This window comes from Protopterus annectens, chromosome 4.part0 (assembly GCF_019279795.1).
Source record: "Protopterus annectens isolate FY-2018-M chromosome 4.part0, PAN1.0, whole genome shotgun sequence".
Classification (NCBI taxonomy): Eukaryota; Metazoa; Chordata; order Ceratodontiformes; family Protopteridae; genus Protopterus; species Protopterus annectens.
The window spans coordinates 1,574,558,414-1,574,583,266 of NC_056733.1; positions in this window are offsets into that span (position 1 = coordinate 1,574,558,414).

Consider the following 24,853-nt stretch of genomic DNA (forward strand, 5'->3'; position numbering starts at 1 on the left):
ATAAAAAATAAGAATTTTTTATATGCAGAACAAACTTTAGAATGCATGTAAAGGGAGTTATGTTCATCCTTCCTTCTAATAGAGTTAACATGCTCCCTAATTCTCTCCTTGAGACATCTTGTTGTCATGCCCACATAAAATGCCTCGCATGACATACAAGATGCCACATATACACAGTTTTTTGTGACACAATTACATGAACCCGGACATGCAATAGTGCGTTTATAACCAGCCACACTTAGATATGTTCCCACAGAAATATATCTACATGATTTACATCTACCACACTTTTTCATATTGGATGTTACAAAGTCATGACTAGTTTTTTCCAATATTTCTTTTAAGTTGTAACCCCTACCATATGTTATGGCTGGTTTTATTCCCAATACAGCTTTGACCTCACTACTCAAGAAGTATTCCCACAATTTCCTCAAATTGTCACTTAATTCTGGAGTTCTGTTGTTATATCTCAACATAAGCCTTGATTTTTCATCACACAAATTCCTCTTTACCCATCCATGTTTCAAAGTTGATGTACTTCCAATCTCATTCTCACTTTTTAAAATAGGCAAATATCTACTCCTTCTCTTCCTATATATTTCTTTTTTAAGTTTCTTCAACATTTCAATTGGGTACCCCCTTTCCAAAAACATACCAATAAGTATGTACATTTCTGACCTAAAGGTGTCCTCATTACTAACAAGTCTCGACAGTCGAATCATTTGTCCCTTGACCAGCCCTTTCCTTTGGTGTAGAGGGTGACAACTTAAATAATGTAGCATGGAATTAGCGTAGCTTGGTTTCCTAAATATGGTACTACCTATTAAAGTTCCATTTTTCAAAATCTTGATATCCAAGTAGTTGGCTACATCCTTATCCCATTTGTAGGTAAACCTCAAAAAGTTAGATGTTCCATTCAGGTATGCCACAAAGTCTATTGCACTCTGTTCATCCCCTTTCCAGATTATAAGAATGTCGTCCAAAAATCTATTATAGGAGATAATATTGTTAACAAAATTAGAACCTAGGACATGCTCTTTTTCCCATGCCAATAAAACTAAATTGGCAAAAACAGGGGCACATCGTGCCCCCATTGCTACTCCTGTTAGCTGCTGATATATTTCTCCTTCAAATGTGATGTAATTATTTTTTAATATTAGTCCCATTAAATCATAGCATAACTCAAGCCTATCTACATTGAAGCTTGGACTGGTCAACAGACTGTCATAAAAAAGTTCAAGTCCTTGTTCATGTGGAATTACTGAGAAAAGATTAATGACATCTATTGTCAAAAAACTAACACACTCATTCCCCCGCAATTCCACTTCTTTCAACCTTTCAAGGCAATGCCACGAGTCTTTTAGAATATGGCTTGCATCTACTACCGCTTCCTTACATAATGTGTCCACAAAAGCCGCTAAGGGTTCCGTCTTGGACCCCTTTGCTGAAACTATGGGTCGAAATTGTAGTTGTTCAGTACCTTTATGTGTTTTGGGTATCCCAAAGAACCTGGCCATCTGAGGATATTTGACCATGAGGTAGTCATATTCCACTTCATTTATAACCCCCTGGAATAATGCATCATGTAAAAACAGATCAATTTTGTAATATGCCCTGTTCACTTCATTTCTTGTCGCTCTACTGTAAGTTCCTTCATCATTTAAAATTTTCAACATTTGGCAACAATAGTCGACATTACTCATAATTACCATCCCTCCACCCTTATCAGGTCTCATGAACCTGTAATTGTGTGATGAGATTAATTCATTGAGTAAGATTCTCTCCTCATTAGATAAATTGTCTTCTCTATTGTTGTTCTGAGAGCATATTCTCCTGAATTCATATTCTACTAGATGCTCAAAGGAATTTAGTTCCATATTTGGGGGTGGGATAAATGTACTTTTTCTTTTTATTTTCTCTTGCTCAGCAAGCAAGAGAAAATAAAAAAGAAAAGCCATCACTAATGGGCAAAACTGCTTTGACGCATCTGAAGTATAGCAATTCGGGAGGCTGCTCAGGCAACAATGAGACAATTTATGAGGCTCTTTACTCAGTGGTGTTCATCACTGATTACGTTGTGAGTGTGTGTGTGTGTGTGTGTGTATGTGTAATGTGTGTGTGTGTGTGGTGGCGTGAGCGTGGTGTGTGTGTGCTGTGGTATGACTGCCAGGCCACAATTTCAGTGACCCTGCGATTGCTTTGATGGTGACAAGCACCATTCAAAGACTGTTTAAGCAGGTTGAGTGAGATGGTGGTCAGATGTGTGTGTTGTTGACAAGGGACAGCAGTGTGACAGATATGTGCTTTGGGACATGCATACATCTGAAGTGATGAGAGTGCAATGGTGGCGTTGTGTTCATTTGTCATAATTTATAATGTCCAAGTAAGGGATGAATCTGTGATGTTGACATCACCATGTTTGATGGTGAGTACCAAACACATGATGATAACACATTATGGTGACAGACTGTGATCTTTTGTTGTTGTGAATGCATGTAAAGTGACATATCAGTGGCTAGTTGTTGTAAAACACTGTGATGTTGTGACACTTGATGTACATGATGGGTGCTTGTATGATGGTGTTAATATGCAGTATGTTTTACATATTGGTACTGTTATTAAATCTATGCAGTATGTAATGGACTTGATGTATGGCATTTGGTTCGAATTGACTATATGTATGTTATTTTGTGGGCAGTACCTGATGATGTCAGAAAGGATGGTGTCCTGCATGCTTCTATTTGTTCTGACTTATTGTATAGAAATACCCCTTTTTTTTTATTTTCCTTTTTTTTATTTTTTTAAAATTTTTTTAAATTTTTGGGCCATTTTAATTTTTTTTTAAAGGGTTTCTCCTTGTTTGTTTGTTTTGTTTTTGGTTTCCTAAATTTATTTCTTTGGGTTTATTTCCATATTTGGTTTTTTTTTTTGCAGAGCAAGTGTTTTCTTTTTTAGTATTGTGTTATTATTTCTATTATTTGTGTAATTGAGTTCGGTTGTGAAGTGTGGTTATTTGTAATTCTTCATTGTGAGGGGGGTTTGTGCTTTGTATGTTTTTTGTGTAAGAGGGTGTGTATGAGGAGAATTGTGTTTTGTTGTATGTGTTGTTATTTTGTGTTCAGTGTGGTTGTGCGAAGCCATGTCTCGGGCGGGAAGTATGCCAGTGGTGGCGTTGTTCGGTGTTGGGGGGATGTTTTGAAATATGTACGAAGTATGAATTGTTCGGGGAAATTGCATATGATTTTTATGGGTCTTAAGATGAATGAAGAAATTGTTGTTTTTAAATTGTTGCCCCGGATTTTACGAAATAATGGTGTGCTGAGTTTGTTTTTGAAAGCTGGAAAGTTATTATTTGAATTGACAAGATGAGTAATGTTTTGATAAAACACTGAATGTTATGTAAAGTGATAAATAATGTGCGTATGTGATGTATAACATTAATGTTGTATTGAAATGTAAATATATAATTTGTTGGTATGAATTGGCTCGGTTATGTACAAATTGTATGTTGGGCTTTGAATGATTTTAAGGAATGGCATTTAATGATGTAATTGTTGTAAATTTGTTTGATAATTTTGAAAACATTAGATATTCCATATGAGTGTTACCGGTAATGATGTGTTGTGCTTATTCTGATTGATTTAACATTTTTGAATTTTGTTGTGTTAATATGTTTAATGTGTTTGAATTGGCATATTTTGTAAAATAATATTATTACATAGGATAGATATATATATTTTTTGTATATTTTTTGTAAGTTTACTGATCAGCTAGTATCAAGGTTCTGTTCAGTGAAGAGTTTAACAGGTTATTATTAACTCAAATTTTAATAATTATTTTTAATTGATTGATTGATTAATTGATGAACAGTGGGTGTATATAAGGTAACCTGGGTGATGTTAGTAAATTGACTCTGATGAAGCCAGTAGACCTGGAGAAAGCGCTCAGTCTGTTTGATTATCTGTGGATTAAATGGTGTTTTACTGCATTCCTGGTCGGTGCCTTATTGTCAGCATTTGTTAACCTGTGATTGATGGTCGTGGTTCCTTTGCTTCATTGTGGTTCCTATATTGGAGCGGTTTTCAACCTTTTTTACATGGTAGCATAGACCCTCACACCAAGCACCAGACAGCCATACATACATACATACATACACACACACACACACTGTGGTGACCAGAAATGTGTATACGGATAGCCGATGTGTGTGATGCACCACACCTGCCTACGTCATGCTTTCCACACTGCAGTATGTACAGATCTCTACAACGCTGTACAGGGATGTGTACCAACTGGGACGTAATCCCCACCATATGTGGCATATGTGGTCACACAAGCGGACACACATGGCAGTGCTGGGAATGATACACCTGCCATATGATGAGACATTTGATAGACATGCAGCTGTATTGTCCGCATTATGTGTACCAAAGCTATGTCTGGCAATTGTGCTGCTATATGCACACGGGAGGATGTAAGTGTTACAGGTGTCATGTGACATACAGTTGGTAACACCTGACCGCTGTATATGCGTTATGTCATCACCGTCAAGTAACAGTGACATAGCGTACTGTTTGCACATGGCATGGTAGGATGGCGTGTGACACACCTGTGAGCCATCCCCAGCACACATACATCTACACAGGTGGATCACCACTTTATGTACACACATCCCTCCATACGTGATGTACAACCAACCGTACTGTCTGTATGTTACCATATACAGGTGTCAATGATGGGGCTGCATTGCGACTGCATGTCGTAGTTAGGCACAGCTGTGTTACGGACATCTGCCACCACACATGCATGGTTGCTGCATGCACAGTACAGATTGTACGTGTGTGTTGGTCCTACATGTGTCTCCTGTAGCCATGTTTATATGCATTGCTATTGGTGGACATGTGTATTGACATACATAACACATGGACTGTGGTATGATATCATGGGTGTCATGGGCGACTAGTACAGAGGAATGTGTCCTCGGTCAACATTGCTAACTCCTCTACTGTGAGCATTCCACAGACATGGACCCACCTTCCATTTGCTTGCGTATGATTGATTAGGTCACTGTTCTGCATGGGGGACAGCAAAGGCTATGCTATGTACATATGTGTTGTGTGTGTGGTCCATGCACACATCCACTGCAATCACATGTATGACATATCCAAACATGTGTGTTCGTTGGTGTACAGCAGCACTCATCTGTCACAGCTGTGTAAGACACGGGGCCCCTGGTATGTCTTGAGCAGACCTGGTCATGTATAGTGGTATCATTGCAATGCATAACACCTGTTGGAACCCTGTCGGTACATGTGTACTCTGCACAGTTGCTGTAGACCTCTGTACAGTCCACTGGTCATGTGTCACACGGTGTTGTGTTAATGTATGGCTGTGTATTGCTGCACCAATGACATGGTGATGTCTTGAGGGCTACAGTGTGGACTGCGGTGTGTACGTCTGTGATCTGCATCTGTGACAGCTGTGATGGCAGCTGCATGTGTGTGACCACCCTGTGCATGGGGACAGTTATACCTGACTGTGCCCTTCCATATTTAGTCTCCGTCTGCATGCAAGACGGCCCACCATGTGCGTGGGGACAGTTATACCTTACTGTGCCCTTCCATGTTTAGACTCCATCTGCATGCAAGATGGCTCTTTGCAACTGCTAAGTGTGTGAGAATGCCCAGTATGCTGTTGTGTAGATGGACACACAGGTCAGTCCAAACTGAGCCCTTGCGTGTTGAGACTCCGTCTGCATGCAAGATGGCTCTTTGCAACTGTTAAGTGTGTGATCATGCCCAGTACGCTGTTGTGTAGATAGACACACAGGACAGTCCAAACTGAGCCCTTGCATGTTGAGACTCCATCTGCATGGAAGACGGCGCTATGCAACTGCTAAATGTGTGAGCATGCCCAGTATGCCGTTGTGTAGATCGACACACAGTACAGTCCGAACGGACATGTATTACTAAGCGTGTGGCCATGGCCAGTGACACCTTGTGTCAGTGATGTCCCTCTGTGCATGGGCATGGCAGTTGACATCCTGTATAGCCATGGTGTTCATCCAGGCAACAAATGTCCATTTTCAACGTCACGATGGGTGTACTGTCTGTGGCGCATCCCGTGTCTATCTATTGTTGTTGTAGTGCTCTGTAAATCTTTAGTTGCCCCGATCACACCACTGCCGTGTGTTTGTCTACGTCTACCGTGGGACAGTAATATGACTGTATGCTGTCAGACTGATCACTCTCTATACAATCCCTGTCAGCATCCTTGTCTTTGCGGATGATGACACACGCCTAGAAGTATGCCTCTGGGACCGCTGTGTTCAGTAATCTCGGTAGCGCATTCTGTAAATGCATCATGCTGTAGTGTGATAGGGTAGTTAGGTGTATGTTCGACTCCCAGCCCTGCCAAGTGTGTGTGTGTGTGTGTGTGTGTGTGTGTGTGTGTGTGTGTGTGTGTGTGTGTGTGTGTGCACATGCTCCTGTCCGCCTGGGGACTCAGTCATGCTTTTAGATGCCTCACACCACAGATATTTCCTACTGGCATTTTTGCCTTTGCGGATGATGACACGCGCCTAGAAGTATGCCTCTGGGACTGCTGTGTTTAGTAATCTTGGTAGCGCGTTCTGTAAATGCATCATGCTGTAGTGTAATAGGGTAATTAGGTGTATGTTCAACTCCCATCCCTGCCAAGTGTGTGTGTGTGTGTGTGTGTGTGTGTGTGTGTGCGTGCATGCTCCCATCTGCCTGGGGACTCAGTTATGCTTTTAGACACCTCACACCAGAGATATTTCCTACTGGCGTCTTTGCCTTTGAGGATGATGACACGCGCCTAGAAGTATGCCTCTGTGACTGCTGTGTTTAGTATTCTCAGTAGCGCATTCTGTAAATGCGTCATGCTGTAGTGTGATAGAGTAATTAGGTGTATGTTCAACTCCCAGCCCTGCCAAGTGTGTATGTGTGTGTGTGTGTGTGTGTGTGTGCGCGCGCGCATGCTCCCATCCGCCTGGGGACTCAGTCATGTTTTTAGACGCCTTTGCGGATGATGACATGCGCTTAGAAGTATGCCTCTGGGACTGCTGTGTTTAGTAATCTCAGTAGCGTGTTCTGTAAATGCGTCATGCTGTAGTGTGATAGGGTAATTAGGTGTATGTTCAACTCCCAGCCCTGCCAAGTGTGTGTGTGTGTGTGTGTGTGTGTGTGTGTGTGTGTGTGTGTGTGTGTGTGTGTGTGTGTGTGTGTGTGTGCGCACACATGCTCCCATCCGCCTGGGGACTCAGTCATGTTTTTAGACGTCTCACACCACAGATATTTCCTACCGGCATCTTTGCCTTTGCGGAGGATGACACACGCCTAGAAGTATGCCTCTGGGACTGCTGTGTTTAGTAATCTCAGTAGTGCATTCTGTAAATGTGTCATGCTGTAGTGCGATAGGGTAATTAGGTGTATGTTCGACTCCCAGCCCTGCCAAGTGTGTGTGTCTGTGTGCGCGCGCATGCTCCCGTCCACCTCGGGACTCAGTCATGCCTTTTAGGTGCCTCACACCACAGATATTTCCTACCGGCGTCTTTGCCTTTGCGGATGATGACACGCACCTAGAAGTATGCCTCTGAGACTGCTGTGTTTAGTAATCTCGGTAGTGCGTTCTGTAAATGCATCATGCTGTAGTGTGATAGGGTAGTCAGGTGTATGTTTGATTCCCAGCCCTGCCAAGTGTGTGTGTGTGTGTGTCTGTGTGTGTGCGCATGCTCCCGTCCACCTGCGGAGTCAGTCATGCTTTTAGATGCCTCACACCTGCTGGGAAAAACGTAGTACTACATATTACACATTCCCTATTGCCTACTGCTGTGTACCCCAGCTGCATTGTTAATCACTCCAAGGATATGCAGAACACCAAGGCATATAGTCCTGGCACATACTGGTCTTTGATTGTCAGGGTGTTCATGTAGTGATCTGGGTTTAGGCTTGTCTGCCTGGTGAACGGAACTTCCCTGGCCAAGTTCAAATGTCAGACGAAGCATATGTATGGGGAGTTTCTCCCTATTATGAATTTTTACCTGTGTTTATAGATACAGGTGTTTGGGCACCTGTCAGCAGCTTATTCTGTTGGCAATACATATTATGGGTGGGGTTGTTACAGTCCATATTCCACGGTGAGGGGTGTTCCCATTCACATTTGACTATTACCTGTATTCAGTCATATGGGGATTATTGGTTTGGACATGAAGTGACTACAGGTATGCAGTTGTACATTACACAAATCTGAAGGGTTGTTACTGTAAATATGTACGGACCATACCTCTCAACCTCTTAGAGCAACAAATCTGCGCAAAACCTACCTGATGGGGGGACAAATAGGGACACCTTTTAACTATTGCTCTTACACGTGTAGAACGTTGTTAGAATACTAGGTTTTTCATTAGCATGACTTTTCTGAAGGATGTGTAGCCTTAAACTCAAGATATTTCTCATTATTTAGTGACATCAATCCTCAGCTATTTACCAGACAGGTGCAGATTGTCGGAGGCACACAACAACAATATGAGGCAAAACTCTGGTCATTCTGCGAATATCTGGACAGTTGAGTGGTATGGTATGGACCTCTGTAATACGCTGTTGTGTTCTGGCAGAGCAGTAGCTCATCATTAAAGACTGAAGTCGGAACGTGCTGACAGACAGCTGGGATTCAGACTTCATACTCTGGACATTAATGCCAATGTGCAAACTGTTATTCTATCATATGTCTATGTTTCTATGAGCTATCTTTACAAATTGTCCCTGCTTTTGGACCTTTGTCTCACTTGTATTCACGGCTCTGTCCAGATATCTTGCTCACACAGGTTGACAGGTATGGTCGGTCATGCCTGCACACAGTAAGTGTCCCTCACACTTGATCAGGGTTATCCTGTTTACGTCAGTGTCTTCCTCACCCTTATGCCGTTTGCCACTATGCGAACGTGTGCAATATATTCTCCTGCCTATTCGTGTCGGGACACGTGTGTCACGGGAAGGTGTTTTATCCTGGGTAGTAGGTTATGCAAGACCACTTAGGACTGGACAGTGTCATGGACCTCTACTGCACGTTCTGACTTCTGTCCAGATATCTACAGGATTGGACATCATGTCGTCATACCCATTCTACTATTTGCACAGGTTAGTTATCCCATGAGGGATATCCCAAAAATTGGTCATGACCAAAACAAGACGGATACCGAAGATTTTTATTGCTTTACCAAAATGTGCAGGGGGGTTTACATGCAGGGGATACATGGTTTGCAATCCTGACGCTGCCTAGGGTGACAATACCTACTACATATGCGTAGGGGTCACTATGTGTAGCTGTGTCTGCAACGTACCAGTAGGCCAAGTACGGCTGGATTTCGTGGACGTTCTGGTACGGGGGTGGGTTGTGTGATGTGGAGGGTATGCTGGGTAGGCCATTATGCATCCAGGTGTGTTGCATTTGTTATGGCCAGTTCCATCAGGACCAATCTGTAGGTATGTGATGGTGACGTATCTATACATTTGTATCGCACATTTCCATATTCATATGTTTGTGGGATTGTGTTCTACACTATGGCCTGTCTGCTTGTCTTGCAGCTTTTTCTACATGCGTTTGTGTTTCTTTCCACTTCACCCGCTGCCCCCTCGTACATCTCCGGTTCACCTTTTCTGCATATGACACAGTATCGCCTTTGAGGATTTTACCATTACCCATCCACCCCTCGCACACGAATTCCTCACACCCCATAGATCACCACTTTGGTTGTTGGCCCATGACATGGCCAGAGTAACACATTGACTACCCTACATGTGTCAGGTACCTTTATGGTTGTGTGGACTACCCTGCCATGTTTGCTTTCCACATGCTATACCTCACGCACATAGGTACATGCCCATACTTCACTTTCATTACTTGGTTGGTATACCCGGGTACTACCCGTTCGACTGTGTCACATACAAGTTCAGCTTATACCGCTGACTTCTGGATTTTGCCAGCCTGTTGTACTCATTGGTAGGATGGCACCTTTTCCTATGTCCAAGCTATTCCTTACACATCCGACTGCTGTGGACAATGCCTCCCCACAGTCGACGTTAGTGTTTCCACCTTTTCAATTGGCCACAGTGTGGCATTTGCAGTGAATACAGCACATTTTACAGGCCGACACATACCCACGGTCAGTTCGACAGGCAGAACGTACAATTCTTGCCTATATCTAAGCTTATTCTTGTTGCATTTCGGTGGCTTATTCTGTTTCTTATGACATTTATGTAATATACGTACAGAGAATAACTGTTTAATGCAACTATTACATGACGTCTAAAGTATAATTATGTCCTATAATCTCTGGACATTTGCCATTTTTACAAGTTTGTGTCAGGACACATCTGCCCACAGAGGGACTGTCGCTCGCAAAATGGGACAGGTGGTAATCTTAGTCGACGGTATGGATCATACTGTTCCTTTTGGCCTACATGTGTTCTTATTGTTGTAGCTGTTTATATGCTCCTTCTGTTTCATTTACATGCGTATTATATTTCCTATCACATTTGGTATGTGAAATATGGACATACCTTTTGTATGTGACTATTACATACCTTGTGAGCTATGATTCGGACATACAGTCACTACAGATATCTACATTTCTCCTCGTGTATTTGGTTATGGACACATCTGCCCAGGTATGTACCCTCCCTCACATTATGGGTCAGCTGGTGACCCACTCCATTGGGCTGGACGTACCTACTGGCAGCGCGCTAACATATGATACGTTTCACTTCCACATGGTATAGCTATCAACACTACGTTGGTCCACGGGCACATGGTTTTTATGTCATTTATTCAAAGGTAGGGACCCGTTATTCCCTACCATGCATTTCTGTTTGCTTCTTCATTTTCTGTTCGAAGGGACTATCTTGCATGCTTTGCATACGTTTCGGTATCCACGGACACTGATAGGTGCGATTACTATTGCAGGTGGAATATAATATTCAGCAGTTTAGGTTGCTCATCGAGAGCCAACATTGACACGCCTCCATGCGCAACTTCGATACGCCCCATGCACTCGCGCATGTTTCCTATGCATGTGGCTGTGGCGGCTGCGCTCCTTCATTAATATGCATATGGGGCGACTACTACATATATACGCCGCACGGCTGGCACAAGCCTTACGCCGGCCTTGCGCCGAGCTTCATGAATCCCGGCCAATGTTTTCTCTAGGTTTTTCCAGATTTTCAATATTTTTCATCAACATGCATAAAAATGTTTGGAACATGTAGAGTAGGCCCAGAAAATTCTTCTAACATTGGTTGTTATGGAAGAAAATCATTGCAATCTCTTGAAGGCACTGCTCAAAGCACAAAATAAGTTTCGAGTCTTCAACAGATGACATAATTAGATTAGTCATTTTTCACATGACTTCTGGAATAGTATTGGGGATGGATACCATAGATGGCATATATTCTGGATATGTCATTTACATGAAAAGTTAGGTTAAATCTGTGATACTGGCAAGTAATTGGACATTAGACCTTTGTTTTGGACATGTTTGTCTTGAAACCAGATGACAGATGAGGGATTTTTACAATGGTCCATTAGTAAAGTAATGAGAAACCTGGATTTATTTGTGAGGTAGAATATAATCCAAATGTCATTCCTTTTAAATGTAGTCATTAACAGAAATTAATTTTTATATAAGAAGAGTTGGGTAGAGGGTCTATGACAATAGCAAATTTGAGAGGGAATAAGTGGAGGCCTTGCCCAGTTTTCCTTTACTGAATAAAAGATTGAAAAGGATGTGAGCTACTTTTACAAAAAGCAAACTGATGTTGATGTATAATGCGTTTTTTTTTTTTTTTTTGTATGAACTGTACAGGGAATGATGGTTTTGAAGGGTAGCCTATGCATAAATTACTATTCATTTGAGAAGCGGAATTAGTCATTTTGGACTCAATGTTTAATAATGAGAATTAGAGTTCTTACAATGTTAGTGTGGCTAGTCTGAACAAACCCTTTCTGGTTCCCATTAGTTATACTTGTCAGAATATACTTAAGATGTTTCATCCATAAAAGGCATAGATGTTTACAGTCACAGTACAGATCACAGATTTATATATAGGAAGAATGGCAGCCAATGATCTTCTTTCTTTTCCTTCTCTGTTCTGCTGTGACACTTGATCCCTCATCTGGTATTGATTGTCAGTTCCCCTTACCCTGGTATCCAAAGGCAATGAGAAAAGAAAGCATGAGCCATGGATAGTGACTATCATTAGACTGAAAATCCACAAAGAAATGGTGAAGTAACCAAGGCACAGAATGTCCTAGTTTAAACACAGTCCAAGAATAAATAAAACGTAGGTAAAATCCAAGGTAAATGTATTCACTCAGGTAAGCGCTTTCATGATACACATATCATTTCTTCAGACCTTCAAACAAACACTTCCTACCCAACTATATTTAAACAGTATTCAAACCAATCAAATCAAACAATTAATGCTTGAAGTAATTAGTACTTAACGTAAAACCAGTCATTCTGCAATATGTACAAAGTCATACTGGAAAAATCAAGTATAGAGAAGTAATAAACATTGTAACATAAAATGCATTAGTTAAAAACAATTAAAATATATATTTAATATGTTTCTCTGTCTTTCATTAAAATAATTTAGTTTCATTTGAACAACCTCCTATTCTTCAGAACTAGTTTCAAGGGTATTCTATCATTAAGGCCCTTTCCTTTATTAGCTCTTAATCTGATAATCCACCTAGTTTCAGAGGTCTCTGTATGGTTCCTTATATCACCACCTCTCTCATTGGAACAATTCTCTCAATAACTGAGAAAATAAAATTATGGTCATTGCCTTCAGAGGACACATGTTTTGCTAACGCATTAGTGGCAACACCATTCCTAATATTTAATGTGTTCCCTTATTCTAAATCTTAGCTGTCTGTCAGTCTTGCCCACATAAAATGCAGAGCATTTCTGACAGACAGCCAAGTAGACCACATCGATACAGGTGAGCGCTTTCACGATAAAATTGCTTCTTCAGACCATACAAATAATCCCTCCATCACTCAAGTATTTAAAATACAACCAATCAAATATTGACCAATAAAAAATATTCACTTACAAAAACTATAAACATTTAAAAAACAGAACACTTTTTAAGGTAGAACACAGATACTATAGAAGACTTCTGCTATAAAAAAACATAGCAATACACTTATTTAAAAAGCCTCCTATCTTTCAGAATTGGCTTAAGCTGAACAGATTAATTCAAACCTGCTCCTTTATGTGCTTAAAATCTCAAAATCCATCTCAGTTATTTCCCTTCTATAACATTAGTCATGTCACCTAACCTAAGACTTTCATGAACTACTTCTACTACCACAGACTTCAGGCAATGGTTTGTACCTTTCTCCAAAATGTGTTTTGCTAAGGCACTATAACAGTTTTAGGCAGCTTAGTAAACTTTTCAGATGCTTCAATAAACTGCTACCTATCAGTTAGTGATGCAGTAGCTTAACTCAGACTTAAATGTAGTCAGTTGTGGTATGTCTACATGGAATGTTAAGTCAAAAATACATTCCTTGCAAAAGGGAGCACTATATACAGTCATTTCTCTAGTATATATTACTACAGATGAAATAATGGGTATTATATAAGGTGGGCTGGATATGGAATTCCTTCTTTACATTCTGAATACTAATGTCTATAAGGAAAAGTAACAAAATTTATCAAGTTGGAATAACCTAGGTATTTTGGAAACATATGCATCTGAGCATTGAGTCAACAATTAAAATATTGCAGGAACTGACTGATGCTGAACAACGGATAAACTAAACTTCAAATGAGGATCTTAAAAAGCTATATGGAGAGGCACAAACTATATGACGAAAAGAAACTGTACACTTCAATTTTTATAAAACTTCTTCAGAGCTGTCTGAAATCTTCTGACATGCTTAATGTTGTCTAGGAGGTAAGTCAAAAAATTAATTTCATCAAATGCCTTTTAATAATGTAAAACACAGTGAGAAAATCCCTGCCTCTCCAACTTAAGCATTATGTTCAAATGAAGGAAAAAGCACCACACACACACACACACACACACACACACACACACACACACACACACACACACACACACACACACACAAAAGTGTATAATGCCAATCATACAATCATAGCATCATGGAAAGTACAGCGCCAGGAGTGGATAACACCCTGTCATTGCCTATCTTAGGCCTTATCTCCCTTTCCAAGGAGGAGCAGGCCAGTCATAGCAGGAATGAATTAATGAATGCCCATTAAATTGTCTAGCTCCCTTTTAAAGGAAGATAGTGAATCACACTGCTTCACTTTCAGAGCAAGTTTGTTCCAGAGAAATGTAAATGCAATTTACCTTTGAGTCTTCACAGAATCATTTTTCATCTCACTTTTTCTCTGAAAGATAGTTGACAGAAACAGTGAGCTGAAAATTGTTAAAAAGAAAACACAAAACAATCTTTTTGTGGGGGAGAAGTAAGCCCCCCTGCACCCCTGAAATGTAAGTGATCCTGATAGACTGGTTCAAAATTTGACCAGTAATGAGATGCTAATGTATAAATGGATGAAAACAATCTAGAAGACCTGAAGACAAAGCCACTATTAAACGAATAAAAGATTATATGCATGATTTGAAAAAAAAATAGAACTTGGGAACAAACTGTCACTTGATACACACTTTCTTCATTAATATCACTGGTTAGGAGCACGCTAGTAAGGCAAATCAGAAAGTGACTGTATATGAGTTGTGACAGGAGTGATTGTGCATTGATGAGTTCAATGATTGAAGAGCAGCAATGTTAAGAGTGGAAACTTATGACATTAAACATAAGTAAGCAGACCTCCATCCTGTCTTTGTTCCTCAAGGGAGAAGTAGACATTAAAAGGGAAATTTGGCAGATGAAATGGGAAATTAGAGGATAGAGGGAGTGTGATATCATAAGACAAGTCTGCAACAACTGAAATGAATGAGAAACTCAGGATAGTGCTTTACTGACTGATCATTTTGAGTCACTCAACATCTTTATCAAAGCACAAAAATAACTGCATTACATTGGCTTCATATAATAAAAGGGTTGCTCCTGCCACACATAAGGAATGCAAGCTTTGCTTGAAAATGTTATTAAAATGTACCAAACAAATTTGTTCTGACAATAGTATAAGATTTGGGCTATTGATTTGCATTTACTTCTGCCCAAGGATAGTTCACTTAAGACCAAGCCTAGTCCTAGACTTCAGCTCCTATGAAACAGTAAGGTAGCTACTGTTGAAAGTCGTACCCCCGGATTCACGAATCCTCCATGTAAGACTTAATAAGTCTTACTCGGAGGCTGCAGTTGAATGGTATGATGTCAGCATGCCATGAATATGCATGAGGGCATGTTGACCCAACCGTAAGTCGTACACGGACCGTGTAAGAAAGCAGGGGGCGTGTCTGACTGCCGAGCAGTCTAAATGTCCACGCCCCTGCAAGCATCTGAAAAGTAAAAGCAAATACACAAGAGCGAGTCTGCACCCAACACCACACTCCCTGATATTGTAAACCCCCATCACAGTTATAAAAAGCAAAACATGAAATTTATTTTTTTTAAATTCCCAAAATAGCTGCCCGTATTTGCGCCGGTGTGCCTATTGCTTAGCTAGAGTTAGCAATTCTGACATGAAAGAGCATAAGAAAGAATGTTTATGCAAATCACACCAAATAGCAAAGTGTAATGGTAGAGCATTCACACAAAGAAAAGGCATTCACGGTTCGAGTCCCACCACTCCCCTTCGTATTTATTTTTAAATCAGTATATGAAATAATACCAAACAAATATGTGTAAATAGTACTAAAACACAGTGAAATGGCCAATGTATCAGTGAACAAAATTAATATTTTAAATGATCCTGATATATAATTGCCTGCAGGTAAGCAGCACTACACCCAGCACAATAGAGTTGCCCATAGTTTAATAACGGTTAACCCAGCACAATAGAGGTGCCCATAGTTTAAGAATGGTTAACCCAGTGCAATAGAGGTGCCCATAGCGGAATAGCACTTTAACCAGCACAATGTGTGTGTGCGGATGTGCGCGCTGCACCAACCAGGGCACTGTAGGGCACCGAGGAGCAACGTAGAGCAAAGTTGCTTAAACACAGCCACACCCCCTAGCCTGTCTGGACAGTATGAAAATAAAATGAATGACAAGGTTCAACCCAGGACTCTGTGCATCACAAGCAAAGTACAGAACCACTAAGCCATGACAACTTAGGGGAAACAGCCACTGTTGACATACAAATACTTACTAAATGTAGTTTAACCATTACTAAGCAGGTCTCCAGTCAGTCGAGAATTAAAAAAAACGGCCAATCACAAAAAAGTGCGGGAAATACAGCATATTTAAGCCCCATAGGTGGGAATAGATGCCATAACTGATTGTAGCTCACATCTGCAGTTAGAATGGCTGGTGTCGGAGAGGGAACATGCTTCTGAGTACAACGTTAGGGCATCGAGGAGTCAAAATACATGGTTTGGCTCCTTGTCCACCGTCATGAGTCAAGACTCCTGCAGGGCCAGTTGCAAGGACAGAGTACAAGGCAGAGGCTTGGAACCGGTTAGCTCCATGACCGCACCAGTGCCACAGGCATTCCTCGGACTGGTGAGCAGGTCCATCACCACCATGCAGACCTGAAGAGATGGAAGCAGGACCACCTGAATCAATGGATACAGGAGGCCCATGGGATGCAGAATGCCCCACAACTGAGTATGTAGCCATGGAATGCAGTATGTAAGAATTGATAATTGAGTATGTATAATGGATAAGTATGTCTCAATATCCCTTCATTTACTTTACAGCTGCAGGTGACTGTGCTTCAAATCAGCAAGCCTATAGTGATAGGCTGCTAAGGCTGCGCCACCAGGCAGGTTAGTGATTATTCTGCATGTATTGTTATATAACATATGGGAGAGAGCATGAAAGAAAGTGTTGTAGTCCAATAATACAGCCATAAAATTGCCTGAATAAGTCCTCTGCATGTACTGTTAGATAAAAACGTCAGAGAGGCAGAAAAAGAGTGTAGTAACCCATTAAGAAAGGTAACATATGTCTGGAATAATATCTCTGCAGGCACTGTCATATAAAATAAGTGAGTGAGCCTGAAAAAAGAGTGTTCTAACCTATTATTAAAGGTATAATATGTCTTGAACATGTCTGCCATATGCACCGTTAAAACAAATAAAGGAGTGAGCTTGTGGAAAAGTGTGTAATGCCATTAATAAAGGTCTAAAACCCAGAGTGTGTCTGTATCACAGAGTTTGAAATATTGTTGTACCCTTGCATTATACAAATAGCACTGTTTGAAAAAGTGCTGGCAACCCAGAGTTGTGCAGTCCCATATAAAGTGGGTGATGGAAGTGCTAGTAGCTGTGAAGCATATATACAGTCCGCAACAGTCAGTTACTGGCTGGCATGCATAAGTAAATCTGGCACACGTGTAGCATGTTATTTTATCCTCAGAAATGTGAGTGTGTGTCAAGAAATGCAGGGTTCTGTAGAAATCGAAGTGAAAATGTCATGTGAAAACATCCCAGACATGTAGATAAAGAAATAGAAATGCAATCAAGAAATATGTAGCAGTAACATCTGCATCCTGGACAGTTAGTATGCCAGATATAGGTCAGGCATATATTGAACTAGCCAAACCCAGTTCACAACCTAATGTATGGTGGCAGGTGTAATAATACATGTAGGGGATATACACCTGCAGTCACCAGGAATCTAGTGTAGACTAAAAGATAATTATAAGATGTTAACCAAGGTTTTTTCTACACCCTACTGTATGTGCATAAACTATGCAATTCCACACCTCAGTGGGTATGTGTAATGTTAAATATTTGTTGGGACATATGTCCTATTGTTCTATAAATAGTTGCATTCACGTTGATGCATGCGCCCTGTTTAAACACCACAATCATGGTGGCCTGTTGCTACCAAACATCCCTGCATGCTGTTGGAGTTTCCACTGTGGTTCAATATATGCATGTGTTATGCTTGCTGTTTAACTGTTGGAACCTTGGTGTGTTGGGTTAATGGGACTATTACTTCATGCTGTTACAACTAATCTGGAATGCTGTTGTTTATGTTGTAATTAAACACACCTAATCACAGAACGTATGGGAAGGCCGGTCCCAGCGGACCCACCTGTCCCTCCTCAGCTGGCGAGTGCACCTGGCACCAGGAGGCCTGGTGCCCAGCCCGGGATCCCCTCCTCCATTGGTCCTGTGCCACCTTTGGGTGGAAGCACTGCAGGGGATGTGGCTCATCCCCCCCATGCAAGCATGGGTGGAGAAGGGCCACCTGTCACCCTTGGAAGGATCCAGGTTGTGGTGCGTAGGGAGATCCAGCGTTCAGTCGCTGATCCCCTACACCAGCTCGAGGCGAGAGTGGTGCATCTCACGGGTGAGCCTGCCCATCCTACGCAGCCCCCAGCACAGCCACCTTCTGGGCTGTGAAGGTGCAGTGGTGACTGCCCATGGGTGGGGATCTCAGTTCTACTGTTACCATCTGTGGGCTCATGGGCTTGCGATTTCCAAACATCCAACCCCATCAATTGTGTTCACCCACCCCATGTGTCATACACCGCCCCTGTATGCGTCTTGTCTGTCTTGTCTGTTTACCTCCCCAACCTACCTCCCTGGACATACCTACTTCCTCTACCTCACTTCCCACTCTCACCTGAAAAAAACAAAAAAAACAAAATGGGCAATCTGTACCCACAAAAAAATTACGCCCCATACATAGTTGCCCATTTCGCACACATGACCATTGGACATGTAAACTGATAATTATAATTGGCAGTACAACATACTTTGTTGTCCTCACCCTTCTCCCAGGGGTGGAAGGTTTCAAATATCACTCCAAATTTATTGCATATGCACAGCTGTTGCTGGTAAAGAAATGGGCAGCTATGGACCTTCCCTACACCCGTCCTGCACATCCCGAGCTTGTTTACCTACTGTCTGTCCCTCTTTGTGCCCCCTTTTTCACCACTTTCCTGTCTCCCCATTTTCTTTTCTTTAAAAGAAATTAGCACAGGGGTTAGCAGGAGTAAGCACTTTTAAACGGTAGTAAGTGGGTTTAAGCGAGTGTGCGCATGTGTGCGCTTAGCTAAGCATCGTGCAAACCCGCTTACAACTGCTTAAAAGTGCCTTAGTCACTCTATGGCAGGGCCCTTGTTCTGCTGATCAGCAAAAGAAAAAACCTCTGCCAGTCTTGAACCCCAGACCATTGACACAATAGACTGCATAAATTACCACTAAGCCACAGCAGATATACAAATAGCTTGGTTCTGAAATAAATATATCATGCATTACAATGAGGGAATGTAAATGGAAATTAGGAATGGTATAACACAAATCCTGTTCTGTGGGTCTTTACCAGCAGTTGTTGTGGAATTGCATGACATGACTGTGAAAGGAGAACCAGCCATCCTAGCAGGGAATAATGTTACAGTAGCACCTTACAAACACCACACAGTATCAGATCAGGATAAATACTGGCCACAGGAATACAGTGCAATAACCACATTTGTATGGCAGTTAATTGTGTAAGTCAGAAATAAAGTACATACTCCCATGTATCCTGTGTTAGCATTTGGAGGGGTGAGTACATGACTACGTTGAGAAGTGTGTACTGGAAGCAGCAACATTCAGGTTTGAGTACAACATGCATATAACTGGCTACAAACCTAGCTTCAGATAAGAGACATATACCAACCTTCTGACTGACACAACGGTGTCCAGAGCAAACAAGCATGGGCCCCACCTTGGACAGCTGAAAGGGCTACGCCTACCTAACCTAGCATTTTATAGCAGTCGGCTGCAATCACAGTTAGTAATGCAATCACCACACAGCAGGCTGCATGCAATTACTGGATGGTGGGCAGCAATTGGTGCAGAGGCTGTCACATGCACAAGTGCAGATACCTAGAAAAGCAGGCTGTACCTGCAGTCCACACATGCAATTCTGTCATTGCAGGTGCTGGGAGATAGAGAGAGAGAGAGAGACTGACACAGACACAGACAGAGACAGATAAACAACAGAGAGAGAAACTGAGAAATAAGCCGTAATAGAGGGGGAAACCCAAAACAAACAACCAAAAGAAAAATAATAAAAATAAAAACCTACAAAACCGTAACACACGGAGCAGGGAAATACAAAGGTAAGGTATGTAACTCACATGTATGTGTTGGCACGTAGTAGATGTTCCTGAAGAGTACTTTACACACTGCAAATCATCTATGTGTGGCAGCAGTACATATCTATCTGTATCAGCACATGTGCATAGGGCAGGGGACATACTGCCACTGTTAGTGAAGGGTGGACAGATATCTGTCATTGAAGCTTGATATGTGCATATATCCATGTAGGTCATAGTGTGTGGCCTATTAAACAGCGTGCAGTGCTGATATATGTCATGTGGTGGTTAAATGCTGTGGGACTGATTTGTCAGATCTGCTGTGTTACAGCCAGTGAGGCCTGCTAATGCTACATGGGCTGGGGACACCCACATGCATTCTGCACAACACCGTGCAATATAATCACATGACTGTACAAATCCCTCAACTGTCGCATAAGTGATATCCCCACCATGAAAGGTGGACTGTACATGTGCCTATATGTACATCCATGTGTACAGAAATGGATGTGTACATGTATGTGTATAGATATGCATATACATAATATATATATATATATATATATATATATATATATATATATATATATATATATAGCCATATAGAGAGAGAGGGAGAGACAGAGTGACACTGGGTCATCTGTACTGCAACAGGTGTGTGGTGACCAATGCATGGACTGTAGACAAGTGTTGATACTGCAGTGCCATTCCTCCTTTCCAAAACACTGTACCCATTAACTACCACATAGGTAGAGATCTACCTAACAGTGAAGGTGTGATAAGTGAACATGGGACACAGGTAGACAGTAGCCTCCGCTTTGATGAAGACAGTACCACACTACACCTGTAATCAGTCTGTGTGTTATGTGTCATGACAACAGGTGTGTCATTTATATAAATATAGGGCAGTGTTCCCCTCTAATCATCACAATGCCCTGGGTGGTATGTACCTCACATGACAACTACACCAGGTGAAAAGGCCATAGACATACCTCCCAAAGGGTAATACTGGCCGCAAACAGATGCCCTATGCAGACTGACTCACAAAACCACATCTACACTGTATTGCATACTGGCCACACAGAGGTGACCTCTGCTGGACATACAGAGGTATGTCACACCCATAGCTGGGTGGCAACCACCATGGCAACATATCACAATCCATCCGGAATACACGCTCTAGGGCCCTAAACCTTGTCAGCTCACTAAACAGCACATGCTGGAGGGATAGGTTCCCATCTCAGAGATATGCTATACACTGGAATAGACCACCTAACAATAGCAAACAAGGCTCCTCATGAGCAGTTGTCATAAATACCCCTGATGATTGTGTGGGAGATTGGTAATACACCCAAGGAAACACTTCTGTGGTTCTGGTTGGCAGGGGCAAGTGAAATCAAAGTACATGTGTGTCAAAGGCCAGGGTAGCATATGGCTAGGCTGCTGTAGGCCCTAGGGCCAACAGCATATTACCTACATAGGACACTATGCACTCACACATGTAGTCAATGCAATACATGCTATGTGAGGTTGAATAAGTGTAACGCTGAATGTGTGCAAGGTCTGTAAAGGTGTGATAGCTTAGTGTGAAGTTATATCTGACATGGTAGTGTCCATCCTAGCTGTGAGGACAGCAAATGATGTGTAATGTACTGTTAGGCAAACATAGTAGTACGGCATATGATGTGATGTAGTTCCTTGTTGATGAATGTGGTGTCTCATTGTAGGCTAAAGCAATACATGTATGCTTAGTGAGTGGTACTGCTGGTGAATCCAACTCCCATATGAACTGTAGTACTACCTGAAGCTGTAGGCCTAAACAGCACAGTATGGTGTGTGTTCACATTGCTTGGAAACACTGTCATGTGTGTTTCCTGTAGTCTGCACAAAGGACAAAACTCAGGCATAAGGGTGTGTAAGTAGTGGCACACAGTACTGTATGGTACACAGGTAATGCTCATCTGTGTTGGCATACAGTGGTGTGTTGTATGTTTGTCTGATGTGTGTGTAATCATGCCTGTACAATGGCTGCAATCATATGTCTGTTACAGGGTATACATGTGTATCCAACAACATATATACTCTGCTACAGCAGTATGCCACCTATAGTAACAACTGTACACATCTGTTAGGCAGGGCTATGGCATCAATGACTAGGGTGGTTGACTGGTACTACTGTACCTGTACTTTGCATCCATCGCAATGTATGACATCTCTGTTCATGCAGTGGTGTGATATACACCCCTGTCTTGAAGTTGTGCAATGTGTCACAAACAGTGTGTCAGGTACTGTTGTATAGTGGTGTGATGTATAGAGTGTGCCAGGCACTGTTAGTTAGTTGTGGCCTGAGAACCAATAAGTGGTATTGAATGTGTATAACCTCTCACAGACAATAGGATGGTATATATGTCAGTAAAGTGATATCTATGGTTAAAGGTGTAAAGTGTGCCACAGGACTCGCTCACACATATTGTTCATATCTTTTTCAGCCAGATGGCCCACCAACGCAATCCATCTTACACAGCAGATGAGGAAGAGGTGATACTACAAAGCCTATTGCAGCAGTACACAATGCTGTTCTCCAGAAGCAGCCAGCACCAGCAGGAGCAGACTGCACTGTGGCAGGAACTTGTTTGTTGGGTAAATGACATAGGTATGCATAACTGGACATATGAGCAGGTACGCCATCACTGCAGTAATTTAATTAGACGTGTCCAGCAGCGTGCATCTGATATCCAAAGACAACAGCTTGCCACAGGTGGTGGGGGTGGCCATTCATCCCCCCCTCACCAGAGTGGAGGAGCTACTCCTAAGCGTGGTGGCTCCTGGACAACAGCAACATCAACCTCTGACATGTGTTGTCATGGAGGCCGGATCCACCCAGCACATCCACCTGGAGCAAGCAGGTAACATGCCCTATCTGTAGACGACAGTTAACTGTATTGTTAGATTATGTCTACGTGGGATGTGTACTGTGTGTTTAGCAGTTCCGCTGCCTAGTGTTGTGCGATACTGATATTTCGAATAATATCTCTACACCTGTGACTGTTGACTGTTGTTATACTGCAGTTTAGCATACCCACTGTAGCAATGCCACAGTTGTGGCCACTGACGAACTCTCTCATATTCTCGTATGTCCCTCTGGTGTGACAGCAGGGTAGCCAATCCATGCTGGTGAGTGTGACATAACTGCAATGTTGGTAATGAAATATGCATGTCATAGGTGTGGTGTAGGCCATGTACACATAACACACCTACGCATAATGCATGCCATGCATGTTTGCTGTAAGACGTTGCACAGCTCAGTAATGTCAGTAACTGCCTCACTGACATGCAATACACAGAGCATAAGACACAGTTGTGGCAACCCCGTATTGCACATTAGATAAGCATAGTTGCAACACCTGTACACAACATAACACGTTTATCATATGCAGTACACAAAGACATGCTACATATGGCATAACCACACACCCGCCTCTTTTAATGTGTTTTCCCAGTCTCCAAAAAGGCTACTCCTCTCAAAGGAAATTACACACAGTCAGCACTTGCAGGATTCAAACCCCTACTTAATTATGTTATGATACTAGAGAAATACACATTAACACAGCGTGCTATATGCTTCAGTGGGTGGCTTCTGTTCACCTGATATATTTGTAGGATGCTGACATCATCAGACATTCCAAAGAGGGATGTGCCTTTTTTAATGTGTTTTCCCAGTCTCCAAAAAGGCTACTCTTCTCAAAGGAAATCACACACACACACACACACACACAGTCAGCACTTGTAAGATTCAAACCCCTACCTATGTTATGACACTATAGAGATATGCATTAACATGGTGCACTATATGCTTTATTGGGTGTTTTTTGTTCTCCTGGTATATTTGTAGGATGCTGACATCATCAGACTGGACATGGAAATGTGTGTGCACTTTCTTTTATGCAATCCCAGGAATTATCCATGTGGGTCGGCAGGTATCAACAGCTTGAACAGGACCCTGTGTGTCGCACCTTGTGTGATTTATCTGTGGACACATTGACATCCCTTCATATGTCAACACATATCTATGCACAGATTGTTGGTTTTGTGGATACGACATGTGTCTGTGATGTTGATGAAGAGCTATGCAAAGTCTATGTGGGACATCTGTAGCTCTGTTCAGTGATGTATGTCCTGGGTGGCTGCCTTGCAAATGGTGTAGCATGTTTGGGAACCATGATCTGTACATGAACATACCACAGTTGGTAGGGTTGTATGTTTGTTAGCTTCCAATAGCTCTGTTAATGACTTCAGCCATGATGCACTCCATGGCCTTGCAGATCAGACTTTATAGGCTTACTGGACTATACTTCCCATGGTGTGTTGTGCACCCACACTTGTGGGAGTGCCATATGTTGCTGTAACACATTTGACGGTTCCAGACCCTGTGGAGTGGGTGAGGCTCAACAGACTGTTCAGGTGCAGGGTTTGTTTGTTCTGTAGTGCATGCATGATACATATTGGGAAACATTGTAATCCAATTGCTGCCATGCTCTTGGCTTTGGCGGGAGCTGATCAGCCATTTTACACATGATATCTCCTGGTATGATGTCAGGGACTATCGTCAGTGGGAGATGGGCA